Here is an 18,796-nt window from a genome sequence, read left to right as displayed (position 1 = left end):
AATTACCAATGGGGTTTTGAGGGGAGGGTTTAGATCATTTCAACAGACTCAATTTTCCGACTGGTTCATTAAGATAAATGGCTTCCACTTTATTTGCAATAATTGCTTTTATAACGGAAGTTCTAGTGGATGAGGCTGGGTCCTTTTTGTCTAAATCCACATAATATGCTATGAAGAACCATACTGCAGGGCGAAATGAGAAGTTTGTGTAGAAATATACTTTTGGAAAGTGCTAATCCCATGACAAATGTAATAATTATACAGGCAAGTCTAAATGAGCTATTTCAAAAACCTGTTACTTTAAAACTTCAGTGTACTTGCAAAAAGGAAAAACTGTTGGGGAAAAAAAAAAAAAAAGGAAACTTTAGTTTTGTTTTTAAAAAAAAAAAAGTCTCCAGCCAGCTCAAAGCTCTTAAACGCTGAGTGGAAAATGTCTCTAATTGCCTAGAAAATGCAAGTGCAATGAAGCACAGATCAGGAACAGTTTCCACTTTGTAACTGAGCAGGCCAGTAGGCCAGTGAAAGAGTCCCATTTGTTAACCTTTGAACATAAAAACATTTGTACTTTTCATTATTAGCAGGATAGCCATTACCCGGAACGCCATTGACTCGAAACTTTGCTCTGCCTAAATGCATGCTCTTACTTGGAAAGCCTTGGCATTATTCAGCTGAAATTCTGCCAACACATACTTTCTTATTCTCATTCATTCAACGCATTGTAAGGAAACCCGACCCACATATGAAACAGCGGAGTTGGAGGCAGCAAAGGCAGCCATGGTCTGGAACATATTCCCAGCGATGGTGCTCAGCGAGCGGGACCAGTCCCCTCTCCTTGAACCGCCTCTGCCGCCCTTTGCAGTGGGCTCCCCTCCACCAGCTGCCACTCTCCTGGAAGAATGAGGCAGACTAGAGGGGCAGCTGAAACAACTGGGGGGAGGGGGCTGAGGACAGGGCCATCACACTGTTGTCACCACGAAACACCATTTATGAAGCCCCATGGCCCACGATGCCATTCTGGGCAATGTCCAGAAACAAAACTCCCGAGTTCATAACATCATTTTTTTCATCAAGTAGCTACCATCTAAGACACATCCTTATCGGAACACACAAAGACATCTGAAAAAACTCAGTGAACAAGTAAGCGTGTGTGCAGTTTGTTACAGTTTATAGATGTGCATTCACTAACATGACTATCACCTGATATTCTGCTTTGGGTTGTTTCCTCTCTCCATGGTGATATTTCTAACCTGAAGTTTGGAGCGAAGGGAATGGCGTTCTTCTGCCTCACTGTGTGTGCACTGTCCTTGCAGGTGCGCTGCCAACCCATAGAAAAGCCACGAAGGATGTGTATGGCGCGTGGCAAAATGCCTAACGCAGAGGCGCGGGTTTCTGGGTGGTTCCAGAGTCCAAATCTTGCCCAGGATGAATGCAAGCATCGTGCAGTCTCATGGCTTTCAAAAATGTCCCTTAGCAAGTGAATTTCAAGACATAGCCTCCTTAAAAGAGAGCTATTGGCTATCTTGAGCCAAGAAAGATTGGATCTTTTACTTTCAAAGAATTGGGGAATCAGTGGGCACTCAGTTCCCAAGCCTGTAAGTAGAATTATTCAATAATCAATTGTTTTTATGTTATTTGTTTATTTATTTAAATTTAAGGAGGTTTTTTTGTCAATTACAACTGACATTCAATATTACATTAATTTCAGGCATACCACATAGTGGTTAGATATTTATAAGAAGCGATTCCCCCTCACTAGTCTAGTACCCACCTGGCACTATACATAGTTATTACCATATTATTGACTATTTTCCCTAAGCTGTACTTTACTTCCCCATGGCTGTTTAGTAACGGCCCATTTGTACTTCTTAATCCCTTCCCCTTTTTCACCCAGTCCCCAAATCCCCCCTTCACCTGACAACTGGTTTTTAGAAATTAGAATCACGGACTGTTTTAGAGCTAGAAGTGACTGTCAAGATCATCCTCTTCAAAAAATCTTTTTCTTAAAAGAGAAAACTGAGAAGCAGAGAAGTGACTTGCCCAAGCTAACGTGTAACTGCGAAAAGGACCCTGGCTCTTAGGCCTATGCTGGCCCCTCTTTCTTTCCTCTCCCCACCCCCCACACCATCTTCCCTCCCTTCCTGTTTTTCTAATTAAAAAAACATTTTTAAACATATAAGGAGAAAAAATCAAATAATAGCAAAACACATATGGCTGTATACACTACCATAATATGCAAAGGTTAACATTTTATTTCCCTTAAAAGAGGTTTTCAAAAGATACCAAATCTTGTATAACATTGAAATCTCCCGTGGCCTGGATCACAGTGCCCCTCTTCCATGTCCCAGCTTTCCAGACACAGTCAGTGTCATGATTTGCTAGGGACCTGTCATTGTGGTTCTTCCATCCTAGAAGCCTGGCTGAGCTGGCTTTGTGGTTTCTTTTGAGCATTCTCTAGGTTTTGTTCTGCTTACTTCACAATGGGAAGGGGGCATCCCCCCCAACTGCCTACCCCTATAGGCTCTCAGCACCTGAAAGTTCATGCTTACATTTGTATTTATAACCCGCATCCTGTTCAGGGATACAAGCTTCCAGAAAAAAAAATACATATGTGTGGCAAGTAACAACTGCTAATTTACCTCCCCTCACTCTCCAGGGTTCCGGCCTCCCCTAAGTTCCTCAGACACATCCCCTGCTCCTCCAGCCCCAGGGCCTTTGCACCTGCCTTCATTCTCCAATACTGGAAGGCTTCTACTTTTCTTTCAGATCCAAAGTCAAGCACCACTTCCTCAAAGCTGTTTTCTTCCAGGCTCCTTTCAGCCTCTGTTGGATGCTTTTATAAAATCGCAGGCTTTTCCTTTGGTATCTTACCTTGGTTCATATTATGCATTTAATAGTACGTCATTGTCTCTCACTACACAAAGGCCCCAGCACAGTAGTTCTAGGGCTCTTCCTGGAGAGCAACACAGTGCCTGGCACACAGAGATGTTCCAAACGTGTGTGGAATACATCTGAGCTAGTCTTACTTTTTAGCAATTAGAATCACAGGATGTTTTAGAGCTACTGCTCATATTTATCTAATTAAATCTTCTTTTCTTAAGTCCTTTAAATAAGATTTCGTTGTTTTAAAAATTATACAGCATTTCTATTTTGTTTGACTATTGGGACACAACAGTATTTTCCCTTCGCCACCACCACCAAAGTGTCGTGTTTTGGCTCCACTGGGGGCTAGTTTAGGGACCAAAAGCTGCCTTTTCTTCAGTCCATTAATTCATTTGCTCATATATTCATGTGAACAACCATGAACTGGGTACTCAGTATGTGCTGGGCACTGGAGTATTAATACGTGCAAATATTCCTTGCAGTCTCCGATATCTTCAACATTTATGCTTTTTCCTTGCAAGTTGTGCACTACTCACCGACAGTCAGTATCTCATACAAAGATAATCCACAAGCTAGCTGGCCTGAAGCTACTTCTATCTGCTCTGCCTGTTTAGTCACGTCTTTAGAATTCTGAAAAATAGAGAAACTAGGTTTGCTGCCAATAGAAGCAGCTATCCCTGTTTTAATTGAACAATTAAAATCATATCAATTCTAGATCATTTTGAGTGAGAAGGAGCCCTTTTGTCAGATAAGCTATCATTTTTCATACTTACACTGGGGTGTATAGGCTTCTGAATGCTGGATGTGGGTGGAACTCTTCTTACCATGGTATTGCCACGTTTCTTACCAAGAATTTACTCTTCCTCAAGCCTGCAAACTACCCATCGGGCAATACCATAGGTTGTCACTGAATTGTTTCACTATGAAAAAAAAAAAAAAGAATTGCCTACTGGATGAAATTTGGCTTTGGAAGAACTGCTCCTATGCAAATTCTTCCTGTGGCTCTTTGACACTCTGGTAGCTGGTCACTAAATTGGCTATCCATTAAGCAGAGGCTAACGATCCGTGTCTATAATAATTACATCACCATTAACAGAATAAAGGACTCCCTGATATCTGCCTGCGTCTGTGCTGTCCATACACCTCTTCCTCCTCATACAAGCCTTGGTTGAAGCAATCGACATTAAGTTAGGTAGACAGGTGGGCTAGTATTCCCATTTCACAGGTGACAAAACAGCAGCTCAGAGAAGTTAGCTGATTTGTCCAAGGCAAGTCACTCAGCCATTAAGAAATGCAGGCCTTTGAGTCCATTCTTCATTCTTTTTGTTTTTATTACATGATCTCGCCTCAGTTACTGAGGTTTACTGAATAACCTGAGCTCCAGATAGACCTGGGGGATTACAGAAAGTAAACTTTGCTTAGTCACTGACCTCGAGAGAATGATAGACAGAAAGCCTGTAGTCAGCCAATGACACGTGTTCTCTGTCCCTCTCCGAAATAAAGGTGTGTGTGTGTGTGTGTGTGTGTGTGTGTGTGTGTGTGTAGAAATACCATCTGTGATTTGGTAATGGTGACCTTCCAAACTGTGCTTTTAGTCACAGAGGCATTTAGGGCCTCTCTGACCAAATCTTCAGGTCAGAGAGTCCCTCAGGGGACCAGGAGGAAGGACGGAGTTGCATTCACCTGTTCAGTTTCCATGGGGAGAGCAGCACAGTGCCAGCCGTGGGTACGGAGGCCGGAGGAGTAGAAAGTGCTGAACCTGGGTCACTTCCAACATGCTTCTGAAGGAAGGAGACACCGGGCCCACCAGCTGTAGCCCTGGTCATACAACACGAGTGAATGAAAGCACTGCCCCACACGCCGCAGGCCTCACTGTGAATGCCCTCATTCCTCAGCCTCTCCACGCCGGAGCTGGCTCTCTGGAGCAACATGGGGCAGACATGACAGTCCTTAAGAGATCTGAACAATGTTCCTTCCATGATCGTTCTCACCTCAGGTTCTCTTGCTGTCCCCCACGCTTGACGGCAGACTACCTACTCAGGAGCACTCATTGTTCTCTTGGGTTCCAAATTTTATTTCAGGGCTGTGGCCTTTCCAACCAGTGGGTGGCCCAACCCCACACACACTTCAAAAGCAAGTTTAAGAGAGGCCCGCTTTTTGCTCCTAGCTATAATAAAGGCTCTGTTCTGTATGTAAAAGTCTGTCTGAAAGCCTGGGCTACTCCAGTGGGTGAGGAGATGAGATCCTGAGAACCCCTGCCCCTTCTCCAGCCACTCAGCCGCCCCCACCTCTGGCTCCCAGGCCAAGTAGGGGCACACGAGATGGGGCTAATGGACAGGCTGCCGTGGGTTCCCACAGAACCCTCACCACAGTCCTGAAGATTGTCCCCTGTGGCAACTGTGGTTCGAAGATAATTTAACCATTTTTCCCCTGAGGAAACTGATGGTGAGAGAGATTGGGCTGTTTATCCAGGGAAAGCAGCCAGTGAGAAGAGGCGCCAAGATTGGAACCCCAATTTGTCTGACTCTTGAGACAATCTTCATTCTGCTTCCACCCCTCAGTTCAATTGTCCTCCTTTAACTGCCCCCTTCAGGACCACTTCCTGTCTCAGGGCTGCTCTCTGGCCCCCTCCCCATAATCCGCTATAAGAGAAAATGCCCAAGATGGCGGAGATCAAGGAAGCTTTAGCTTCAGTGCATAACTCAGAGTCAAGAGCCTTATTTTTAGAGAACTATGGTTTGCCTCTGCTTCTCGGACTATTCTGAATTAAATTTTTCTCTCACGATACTGTGAAAGGTACATGATTCTTCCTGAGAAAATTCAGATTTACAAACCTCAATCTAGCCATCTATCACATTTGAAAAACCTGAAGTTCTGGTGGAAAGGGTTCGTCATCTTGATTGTGTGTAGGCATCGCTGTCCTGGTCTAAAAGCAGTAGGTGAAAGCTTGCTGGGCGGTCCTAATCACAAACGTTGGGATGGGGTGGGGGTGGGGCTAGATTTTCACCACAGAATTTTGTTTGGTTTAGTTCTGACTAAAACCTGCTTTTAGCTCTCCATCTCGGTTACATGGGACCAGTTCATTAAAGCAACAGTATCTGTTACTTTCAAAACACCACATCCCATGCCACCCATGGTGGTCAATTCAATAGGGGGTGGCAGCAAAAGGATCCAGGCCACAGGGAGAGGATGCACACATGTGTTTGCACACGTGTGTGCTTGTACACATGGGGTCCTCAGTGTGTGTGAGAATCTCAGCTATCGTTTGCGTGCACGGACTTCACAGATAAAGCTGCTCGGTATTTTAATCTTAGGCAAGATTCGTGGCTTTCAATTATATATAAATTTTGCTCTGATACTTCAGTAGAAGAAGCTGTAGGTCTGTCCCCAAAGAAACAGAAAATCTTAAATTTGGTTCTGATCTTGGCCACAGTGAAATCAAGACAAAAGATGTTTGGCTCTTATAAACCAAGGTTGCTTCCACATCTCAAATCGAAATCTGTAAGCCATTGACCTTTAACTTCCCCGCTGACGGGAATGACTCAGAGATTCCAGAGTGTGTCAGCATGGGGGTTCATCTTAAATGGCATTATTGACCCAGAAAGCCACTTCCCTCTGACTCTGCCAGGGCTGCAGGGAACACCAACAGTATCCATTTCCTGTTTAGAGACATCTCCTGACAGCAAATGCACCCTGCTCAGTCTTTAAGTATATTTAATGACATCATGACCCCTGAATCCCAGAAAATAACATTTAATAGCGTTTTCTCTTAGGCAATTAATATCTCACTGGTTGGGGACATCTCTTTTATTGTTACTTATTACTTACACTATTACTTAATGTTTTTATGGTTTTGCAAACATTGGGTGCTCAAGAAATATTTTTGATCGGTGCTGGCCCAAACCAACTCTCAATTATCTTGAAAAACATAACCTTTGGTACTGTCATAGCATGCTTCTACACTATCAGCTGTTGTACATGTAGGAAATCGGGATACCAGGACATACTTTTAAAAAAAGCCTACGTAAAATATAAATTAGGAAAGCAAATCTGCAAAAAAAAAAAAAAAAAAAAAAAATCAAATAATGTATGTCCAAAATAAAGATAGCCACGTATCTCTGATTATGCAGACGCTCCATTTCAGTTGCAGGGATCATGGTGACCCACAAGAAATCGCCACGCAGCGCGCTAGGCCCACATTAACTTAGGGGGTTCTCACTCATATCATCGAGAAAGAGGGAAGGAAAAGTTTCCGTCCTTTCTATATGAGTCTCAGCTTTGGCTGCAGGAATATGTGTCAGTCCCCACTTGGAGTCTCTTTTGGGTGGACTACAACGGCGTCTGGCAGAGGGGTCCCCAAAACAGCCCCCGCCCTCCCAGGCAGCACCGATTGAAGGACTCCCGCTTTAACAATCATAGGCGCACATCCCTGGGGCTGAAATGTTTAGGAGTTATGTTTATTTTATCCCTGCAGGCAGAGAAATAAAAGAAATGCCCCCACTCAAGAGGGAAGCGCTGGGATGTCTCGAAGCCAGAACCATCTCCTGTTCTGCAGTGTCTGCGCATGTCGGTGTGGTCTGGGCCCTGCAGCCCTCAGCCCTCACTCACTAAGTTGTCCCACCTGCTCTTTTCTTGCTTGCGGTGCCTTCTGCCCCCAGGGATCGGGCAAACTTGATCCCACTTCGACTTTAATCTCACCCTGCTTGTCTTTTCTCCACCAGAAACCAGAGCTAACCAGACAAGCGGTGCCTTTCAAAGATGGGCGGGCCTGCGTTCCGTGGGCAGTGAGCAGCAAGGAAGGGAAAACTGGCATCGGAAAGGCACAACTTTGTTTGGAAGGCTCAGCAGACATTGCAGCAACTTAACTATTGCTGGGCTCTTCTTGCTTGCATAAGATCTACTGAAAACTGGGGCAATAAAATAAATTTTCTCTTTATCAAGAGTTTTTATTTAAATAAATAAATAAACAGAAGGCCAAATATTGTACAATTTCACTTATAAGAAGGACCTGGAGGGGTCAAACTCATAGACAGAAAGTAGAATGGTGGGTGCCAGGGGCTGGGGAGGGGAGAGTGGGGAGTTGTTCAGTGGGTTCAGAGGTTCAGTTTGGGATGTTGAGAGAGTTCTGGAGATGATGGTGGTGAGAGTTGCACAACAGTAGGTACTTAATGCCACTGAGCTGTGCACTTAAAAATAATTTTACCACAATTCAAGAAGGAGAAACTTAGACTATAGACCACCAAGAGACTGCTGAGTAAAGGGACAGCCCAGGCGTCTGATCACTGAAAGGACTAAGAAAAAAGCACTTGGACAGAAACCAAAGGCTAAGAACAGCACCCCTCTTAGGTTAAACTGCAGCCCCAGACCCATGACGACAATACCAGGGTCACACCCAGTTATTTGGTCGTGCCGGAAGTTTCTGAGCTCCTAATGCAGTGCCCAGCACATAGTAGGTGCTCTAAATATTTCCTGAATGTTCTAGAATCACTTGAATAAGCAGCTCAAGGCTTAGGACTGGCTCTAAGACACAGGCCTTTCTCCTGTCACAGAGCAGTGGTGGTGAAATCGGACCTCGGTGTGGTGCTCTCCTGAGGGACACGATATCCTCTGCCCAGAAACATCAGATGGTAAATTTTAGGTTATGCATATTTTACCACAATTGAAAAAAAAAAAAAAGGAACAAAACAAAACCCCCCATAGTACCAAAGCGTCCATTCCCTTTAGCTTGTCCCAGGTGGCCATGCGTCTGCTTTGTCATTTGAGAGAGGTCATAAGGACTCCAAATGTCAAGGTGAGTCAGAGAATGGAGCTAAGAATGGGGGTGCTGTCCTCCAGGGGTTCTGCAGGTGTGCTTTGCAAGGTGGTCCCAGTGACAAGACCCCACCAGCCGATGTCTGGCCTGCAGGAAACGGGGTCAACCTAAGCCGTCCACTGAGGGAAAGAGAGAAGGAGAAGCAAACAGGGAGAGCGGCGAGGCCGGCAGGGAGCTGGGGCTGAGGAAAGCGCCCTCCAGAACTCAGCTCTCTGATTAAACATCGGTCAGTTTCTTTACACCTGCCTGACTGAAACGCCGTCCTTCCTTATCCGCCCTCATGCTAAGTCACACGGGAACCGTCGGTTAACATTCTTTCCATAGTGTGGGGTTCTAGAACTGGGTTGGTTCAGATCCTTTCATATGCTCGCGCTGTTTACTTCCAGACATTTAAATCTGATAGTTAATTTTCCTACAGATCTTGAGATGCTGTCCCCACATCCAGGCAGTTCCCACCTAACTTGAAGCTTGCCCCAGGACTGGCCCGGTCCTCTCAGCTCACAGGGGCACAAATCACCTCTGAGACTCTGCCACTGGCCTTGAGTCAGACAGATAACCCCCTCCCTGTGCTGTCCAGCCCCCTGGCCAGCACGAAGGGGCAAAGATGGGATTTTTACATCCCAGGGCTGGAAGTCTGATTACCCTTATTATCTTAGCTTGCTTTGGCTATAAATTTTATTAGTGGCCATAAAATTACCCATCCACAGCATTTGACTCAGTGACCTCTTGCAAAAGAGAATTCCACACCCCAGCGCTGCACACGGCCCCAGAGAGCTGCCGTTTCTTCACCCTGGATTTATAGCCTCACCTTCATCATCTGCCCTGTGTGATGAGACTCGGCAAATAAAAGATGCTGCACAGTCCCTGATACCCGTTATCAGGGCAAAAATCTGGCCCCTCGGCACCTGGTGACTGTTTTCTTTTATTCTTTGTGTTACTAGAAGGCAGGGGCAGGGCCGCCTACATGCTGTAGAAACGAGGGGGGTGTAGGATGAAGCAAAAGGCCAGTGGCATTCCTGTTTTGATCTCTTCCCTTAGATTTCTTAGTTCCAACATGGGCAGCTCAAGGCACAAAGCTCAAATATTCTTTTCAAGAACATCTGCCAACAAATGTTAACGTCTTACCATCAAGCTTGTAGTATTTCTACGTAGGCATTTTCCTTCACCTTGTAGATATGTTGAATCACAATAATTTTAATACCGAATCCTGAATTATGTTTTGTAGGGGGAGTTGGGTGACATATCCAATGACATGTAATGATACAAGGAGTCCAGCTGACAGGATGAGATTAGCTTCCATCTGAGAGAACTAGGAGGACCGACGTCAGGCATCCTCACAGATCACTGTCACACTTGGTGGCATTTTCGGGCACTTACCATGAGCCAGGTTCTGTTCTAAGAGTGTATATATGTGTTGCCATATTTAATCCTGACCACATCCCTATGAAGCAAGCACGATGATTATCAAATAATAGCTTAAACTCTGCCACATGGAAAACCCCTGGGACAGAGTTTTTCCAAATGTCGCTGTACTTGGGTTCTAGCCGTGAGTTTGTCTTGCTCTGGCCACATCATCCAGAGCAAGTACCACTCCCCAATTCAGAAAATAGGGTAACCACAAAAGATTTGATACACAGCAGAGAAAAGGATCCTTTGAATAATTTCTCAGTATGCACAAAAAGCTCGCTCTATCCAGTCTTTTGTGATTTTTATGATCCAATGAAAGTAAAATCAAATGGTCTGACTCCCTATGTATTAATAATTGATTTCACGTTCAATTTGCAACTAAGCACTTCTAGACTGAGTAGACAAGAGGACATTACAACTCTCATCAACCCAACCTGACCTCAGGGTCGGGCCAGAGGCTACTCCTATGTCAGGGACTCGGGCAGACTAACCCATTTCTCCCTGTACTGAGTCACTGGGGGCTGCTCTTCTACTGGGGGAAGTTACCATTGCTTCTCACCCCCAAACACTCAAATGACAGCCAGTGCCCAAAGAAGCACACTGATGCCGAGGGCCACCCCCTCCATGGGTCTCCACCCGATCCTTCTGATATCAGAGCATTTGTTTATCTTGTAACTCTTGTCACCCATCTCTCCCCAACCAGACGGCAAGCCCTGTGACAATTGGGACTGGATCTTGCTCACTTCAGTATCACCAGCATAGCACAGAGTCTGAATATGGAATACATCTAATAAATCCATCAATTAATACATTAATTAACAAATACATGGAAATAAAATGAATTTAATTTAGTTGAATTGGGATCATTGGAGCTTGTTTGTTTTTAAGGATAAAGTTATTTTCACCTGATTTTAAAAGTTATGAATAGGGTACATAAAGCTTTAGTCAATAAAAATCATGTATTTCAGCATATATTTAATTCAATATACTGCTGAGATAAATGATGAGTGGGGGAATGAAAAGGCAAACACAGAACAGGGACAAAGGGAAAGAGAAGCAAAGGAAAAAGAGAGAAACAGGAGAAAGGGGAAGAAAGAGAAAGAGGGAAACAAAAAGAAATTTATATAAAAAGATGAAAAAGGGGGAGCGGAGACAAGTAATTGTCCCTCTCAACTAGCTCGAGTGTGAGCATGTCACAGCTAAGGAGCTGGAATTCTCTGGCATATCGAGCAAGGGCTCCTAGGAATATGGTTTCCGGGCGAGGAGAAATCAAGCCCAGAGGCTGACGCCCCTCCCTGCCTGCCCGGGTTTCCCCAGTGCCAGACAAGAGTTTCAGCTATATTCAGAACCCTGAGGCCTAGAAGATAAAATGCATGAACTGAGAAATGTACAGATCCATGTCACAAAATTGAGCAACTCTCTTTCCTTTTTCCATTAAAAAAAAAAAAGTAGTTCTACCCTTTGAAGAAAAGGGCCGGGAATTTCTAAATATCTGAATATTTGCTTTATGTAACTTTGCAGAATGGCACTGTTTATTAGCTATGTTTCCAACGGGAAACCCAATAAGATTAAGAGACTGAACAGTAGATTACCTGGAACTGGTGTAGCATTTAATTCTCATACAGATCGTGGCCTTTTCTATCCATGTCCAACTTGCCATGTTTTGTCTTGGAGGACATCCCCATGCACCTTTAAGAAGCAGGCCCTTCCCAGAGTATGTGTCACTGTTCACCTAAGTCTTGCCTAATGCTTGGAAAACTTTCAAGAAAGCCAGCAGTGCATTATGGCCTGGAATTTAAAATGTGCGTTCCTTGTAGGCATCTTACTTCCTCATTTTTCACTTCAGCTCTTAGGAGAAAAAGTCAAGAGGGACCTGTAGACCATACTTGGCTGTAAGTGACCCACCTTGCTCTATAGAATGGACAGTTTGCGAGATGCAAAAGCAACCTTGTAAACTGAGGAAACGAAGCACACACACACATATGCATACCCATGCATGCACCGCTCAGAGTGTCGGGGATGGTAGCAGGGAGAGCCCACATAGGCAGAGGGGTGAGGTCTGCAGCTACTGAAGCCCCAACACCAGGAGCCATAAGGACACAGGTGTGCACGGCTCCTATCCGCCGAAGACGGGTTGCCTTGTTTGGAGTCCTTGAAGGAAGCTGACAGCATGGAGGCTGACCCTTGATGGTAGGACTTATCCTGCTCTGCCATGGCCAGCTCCAAACCATAGCCACAAAGGAGAAACCATCCAACCGGAAACAATGTGGAGCAAAGGGAAGTGCCAGTGTAATCCCAGTGCCTACCTAAGTGTGTGCCATGCTTCAGGCCCTCAGGAAACAGTGCACTGAATGGTAAGAACCAACTGTGGGCCGGGCTTGGTTGATGGCCACACAAGGGACTCTCTTAGCCCTAATTTCCCAGCTGGGGGAAGTTGTGAGACTGTGTCTGGGATGAAATGAGATAATGCCGCTGACTGTGCTCTGTGGGTCCTACATTCATAATCAAATATAAAGCAGGGACGTTTGGAAATCTTCCTGTTCATCTTTAAAGCATGTCCCTAATTTAACATTTGTCTGGCCTTTATGCAAAAAAATACAAATATGTCAGTGATGGTGACAACAGCAACAAACATTCCCCAGCATTGTCCCAAACCACCCATGGTGAGCAAGGAACTGACTTTGGTTAAGTGTCAGCTGGTTCCAAAGCAAAGCATAGGCTTTCATGACCCCAGCTTCAAAGTGACCTCACATCTTCTGTAGGATTTGGCTGAAATGCCAAGTGCCAAATCCTACACCATCCAAAAAGCAAGTTAAAAAACACTTTCTTTTTTTAATGATGCTGGGAAAGTCCTTAGGTATACACTAAGTCAACATTCATGTGTCAGTGTAAAGAGACAATGGTGCGGATTGGTGAGGTGACTTATCCAAAATCACACATCTAATTTGTGCCACAGGCAGTTAACTGCAGCATTTACTTCTGCATATTAAAACACTAACAATAGGACAGCAGCCCCCTAAAATGATTGAAAATCCCTGAAAGAGAGAGAGAGACTCTATAGTTTAGCCATAAGCCTGGAGCTTAGTTCTAGCCAAATGGCGAGCTGTGGAACCATTTTAATAAAGTCAATTAACCTCTCTGCAACTTAGCTTCCAAAATCAGAGACCCGCCATGAAGAATATTAAATAAAAACACTCACAAGCATCCTTCTCTTCAAATAACAACGGCTTAAGATTCAAAACAGATGCTTTAAAGCCTCTCATTGAAAACCTGCACAGGGGCAAGCAAACATTTGTGGGCTGACCTCAAATAATCTTGTGAAGGGGTTTGTTCCTCTGCCATTCCCCTCCACATTCAGGCTTATTCACTCGGTAAAGCTGGGAATTTAAACTTCCACATCGTTCCTGCATGTCCAGAATTCAGAGACCAACTCAGTAGTGCTTCTTAATGGGCAATTCTGGATCATTGTCCTAATAGGAACTGGTCCTAATCCTGTCACTAGAACCGTGTCAGGCTTCGCATTTGATGGTTTTCTAAATTGGTTCACCCAACTGGTTCAGATTATTAATACAATATACTCACTTATGTATGTGTTTCTACTGTGTATTTCACTAATAAAAATAGCAATGAGAATGTTTAGAAGTTTAATCATGTTTGGATGCTCCTTAAACCCTTCCTTAACCCTGACTTCTCAAATTTAGGGATATTTAAAAATCGTGGGCCTCATGAGTTATAAAACGAAATTCCTAAATTAATTGTGCTGCTGTCATATTTCTTCAGGTCCGTATAATTTTCTCAGCACCCCGTGGCTTTTAACATAATTTGCAAAGACAAAGATGTTCTGTGTGAGTTGACACCAGAGAATTGTATAATCTCATTATGCCTTCACTAAATAAATATGCTAGGTTTTTGTTGTTGTTGTGGCTGTAACATTCCATCCAGTGTCCTAATTTCTTCAGCTGGTGGTTCTGCTCACATTTCTCCTCTGTTCATTTAAGATGTTGGTTTTCTCTTCTATTGTACATACTATGGCTTTTCCCAAAGCTCGGCTATACTTTCCACTTGTTAGAATGTTATAATATGGGTCAGGCCCAGCAAAGTCAATACCAACTAACTTATTGTGAGCAATCTAACTAGATTCCACCACCAAACAAACCAGAGCCAGCAAGATTGGCAAACCCTGACACCTCAGGGATCCCAGCCAGGGGGCTTTATTCTCAGAGTTGGACCTGGGAGTTCATCTCTTCCATATCTGCCCTTTTGTTACAAACCTTGAGTCCCTGGAGTCTTCTCTTGAAAATAGAACGGATCTTTTGGGATTCTTGTCTTTCATACACACTTGAAAAGCTATTCATCCAGTGCTGAGTTAAAAGACTCTAAACTGTATTAACAAATCAGTCTCGTCGCAACTCCCCCCAAATGGAATTATTCTCTTAACAACCTCTTGAGAGAAAGCAACAATTTCAACATCTCAGCTAAAATGGTTTGTCATCTTCCTCAACTCCCCCAAATCACGAATCTACAAAGTCACGCTGAAGTCTGCAGGGCTTCCCCACAGAAGGCAGTCGTCCACACCGACCCCGGTTCTCAGATCCAGAGTGTGGATTCCAACACACCATCTCAGAAAGGCACTGGTGGCCAAAAACTACAATTTTGAAGACCAATTAAGAATACACAGAACTCGTAGTGACCCCTTGTTAGCATAACCACTTGGGAAGGTCAGTTCTGTGAAAGCAGAAATAAATGCTGCCTTTGGAACACCTTCCCTACTCTGAGTCACCCTTGTGGAGTAAGGATTGAAAACTCTGCTATTTGACTTTCTACAGGGCTTACACCAGTATGTTCACAAACTGAAAGCCAGAACAAACCAACATGTACACATTTCATAGTTAGCTTAAGAGTTAGTAGACTGTTTTTTCCCAGAGCTTGAGATGAGGCCAAACTAAACACACATGTGTGCACACGTGTACACACACACACACACACACACACACACACACACATACACACACACCCCAGAATTACTTTTCCAACAAGAGCAATTCTGTTCAAGCAGTGTCTTTCAGGAAGAATGACTACTACTGTTCTGGGGGAAGAATGTTGAGCAACAACTTACCAAACATTCAAAGACACAGCCGAGAATCAGTAAACATGTCTACCGAGGAAATATGTAGGCTATAGAATTAGGTTGGTCCTAAACGGATCACATCCCCAAAGTGCGGTGCTGAAAGTTATGGAAGGTCATTCCTTCTGCAGAGACCTTTCAGAACAATCAAAGGGACCAGCTGTCTAGAATAACTTCAGCGTCTATCTACTGAGTGAAGCACCAGACACCTGGACGAAACTTCTCCTCAAGCAGGAGTTGTTTGCTGTGTAAATATTTCCAGGGTCTTGAATCTAGTCCACTGCAGCCCTCTAAACACTAAGTTGTAAATTCACTAACGCCCCAGACAGACCTTACTTACCCAAGAGTGAACCTCACATGTACCAGGCTTGCCCACCGTCTCAGGTGATTTCTAAGATAGTCTTCAGTGTTACATATCTATGAGAATCATACACGTATGTCTTTCACTGTCCAGCTTCATTCATTGTAAAATATTTCTTGCTGTCCCCCTAGGTAGACTCATAGGTGTCAAATCCTATTGTCTGGATTTTGGTTCAGGTATCATGCTTGCTCTAGATGCCAGATTTCCTATCAAATTTTAACCAGTCATTGGGAAGGAAAGGGCCGTATTTATGAAAGATGCTTTCTCTTCAAATTCTGGAAAAAGTTCCCTGCAATCCAGGTCACCATGGGGATTACTGGCCACATTCATGGGTCAAACATAAAAAGGCAGTACTGGGAATGAGAGGCGTGGGCTTGCTCTCTCTCCAGCAAGCCTGCCAAACCACAGACAGGAGGGAGTCAGATGAAGGCACCCTGTTTAAAGGAACTTTGTTCTGTGTGTGCTTTGTTTAAATCCCAGAGTGGGAGATGACCCACAATAAGGCACTTGAACCTTTTTTCTCTGGAAGTCTCCAGTTGAAATACAGTATGTGGGAGTTCTTTCAATAGCAGTTATGCAGGCCTTTTCAGAAACTAAATTTGAATACTCCGCAGTTACCAACTGGGAGCCTAACTGCTCCACAACAGACTTGAAAAGCTAATGGCAGCCCCCACCCGACTACGTTCTGACCGGGCCTTCTGGGGGCTTTCCAACCAGCAGCCATGTTTCAACCTTTCCAGCCTCTGGGACCGGGAGCCCCAGACCTGAGAGAGCCCACCCTCCTCCCCGTTGCCTGCTGTTATTCGCACTGTTCCTTATCTGTTGGAAGCTGGAATAATAAGAACAAACTCAGCTAAACTAAATTGGTCCTTTGTTTGCCATTATCATAAAAATTTTATGCAGGAACTAATAAAAACATGCTTTACGTGTACAGTTATGTGGGTTTACACAGGCAATAATACCCAGCAAGTTCTATCCATAAATTCAGTTATAGACACTTAGGAATAAATATTTTATCTTCCCCAATGTTTTCATTTATTGGAGGGAAGGTGTGACTACAGGAGCATGTGGCAGATCTGTGGCTTCTGGGGGCCCTTAAGTCACCCTGGGTGCCTCTCCGTGAGACCAGAAAGATCCTTTCAAAAATTTCTGGATAATGTTCACAGTCCTTCAGCCTCTTAGGAACTTGGTATTAATCATACCTCCAATCTTAGTAAATGGAAAGCATTTTACAGAGCTTTTAAAAATAAATCACTTTTGAAATGAGTTCAGTATTTTCTTAGAATTCTTTTACGCAAACAAAAAGATCCAATTCTCTTCCCAGCTGGGACCTTGGAGCAGATTTACAATAGATTTAATTAAAGAAGCTTTAATGAAATCCAAACCTAACCACCCCCCCAAAAAAATAAATAAATAAATAAAATAAAATTGGGATCGTTGGATATTCAGCTTTCCCTTCAGAAATGCACTCTCAAATACACTAAATGAGTTGGGGGGTTTTGCTTTATATTTTCTTTCCTTCTACATCTGCACCATCCAATTGAAATATAATGGGAGCCACAAATGTAAGCCACATATGTCATTTAAACTTTCTAGTAGCCACATTAAAAATGTAAAATGAAACAGGAAAAATTAATTTTTTTAATATATTTTGTTTAGCCCAGTGTATCCAAAATATTATCATTTCAACATGTAATCAATCTTTAAAAAATTATAATGAAATATTTTGCATTCTTTTTTCATGGACTAAGTCTTAGGAATCTAATGCATATTTTACATACAGCATAATTCCATTCAGACTAGCCACAGCTGCAATGTTTCAGAGCCACATGTGGCCAATGGCTGTCATGGTTGGATGGCAAGAGTCAAGAGAATCCTCAACGAGCCAAGGAGAAGGTAACTTCAGAGTAATTTCATTATTTCTGTGACTGCTTTGTACCCTGTGGGCATACCTCCTCCAGGTTATAAACTACACACTATAAACTAGGTGCTATAAACTAGATACTATAAACTAGATGCCAGTTACGAGATACTATAAACTCAGGAGATACGGTAACTCAGAAAATATTAAAATTATATGTCATTTTTAAAGTCCAATTTTTTTTTCTGTCTATAATTCGCAGTAAAATAGGCAATGGTAAAGTAAACTAGGTGAAAAGGAGACACACTTAGGGCAGCCAAAAAAAAAAAATACCTGTCAGGAGTTATCAGAGGTAACTTAGAAAGTACAGCCAATCTGACCATCTCAGCCCTCAGAGACTCTGCAACCTCTCACAAAAAGACCACAGTAAAGTCTCTTCTGTATAAAACTGCACCCTTGGAAAATGAGGAGCTGAATTTTCTACTGAACTTTTTTCCCCCAAAGAAGCTATATACAGATTTTTGTAACCTTTTATAAAACAAACAAACAAACAAACAGTATCGTCTATTATTTATTTTTTTTTTACCATCCCTCTGTTTCTTAGAATAGACACAAAAGAAGACATTCATATAGGGCATTTTGAAAGCAAAGGATGAAACCAAAACATTATTATCATAGCTTTGATTTTTTTCAAAATAAGTTTTGGCAAATTCTGTAGTTTCTCTGGGATTAAATGTTGCCCTCTGGAAAATCACCCCAATAATTCTCAGGCTATGTTATGTCTTAGGAGTGTTAGGCATGTTTCTTATTTGCTGTGTGATTATATTTATTATAATAATGCATATTGATGCAGGTTAAGCAAGTTGTTCGCAGGGGCAGAGACCAGAATTGCTGAATATACCCTTTGCTGAGCTAACCAAAGCACTGCATGCATAGAAATGCTTAATTATCACGTGTGTTGCTGCTGTCGATTCGTACAATGCATGAAAGTGCTGAGATAAGGGCTTCAAGTAAATGCGAAGGTATTTTTTTTTTCTGTTTCGAGATTCGCAAGACTGTGTTGTTTCAAGATAAAACAAAGAATCTTCAAATAATCTTTTTTTCTCTCCTCACAGGCAAAGGAAAGACCTCTTGGCAGTAAGTCGGATTGACAATAGGGGAATTTGAGAAATATCTCCAAGTCTCTCATCTGCTTTTATGTGTTTTAAAGCAAATAAAGAAAACCCAACCATGTATAAAAGGCACACCCAAAGTTCTTTACCTCCTATCTCTACCACCCCACACGTGAAGACGTTTTCTATAGAGTGGGAGTGCTTCTCGAGTCCAGAGAATCTAGCCGTGGTTTTCAAG

General features: G+C 43.2%; 1 protein-coding gene across 1 annotated transcript in view; it reads right to left on the bottom strand.

The window, feature by feature from the left end:
- Positions 1-18,796, bottom strand: part of KIF26B (kinesin family member 26B) — a 402,861-nt gene that overhangs the window by 208,114 nt on the left and 175,951 nt on the right. The gene's annotated exons all lie outside the window — the stretch shown is intronic.

The sequence above is a fragment of the Rhinolophus sinicus genome, linkage group LG12 (assembly GCF_036562045.2).
Source record: "Rhinolophus sinicus isolate RSC01 linkage group LG12, ASM3656204v1, whole genome shotgun sequence".
Lineage (NCBI taxonomy): Eukaryota > Metazoa > Chordata > Mammalia > Chiroptera > Rhinolophidae > Rhinolophus > Rhinolophus sinicus.
The sequence above is the reverse complement of the archived record's forward strand: the minus strand, read 5'-3'. Positions and strand labels throughout refer to the sequence as shown.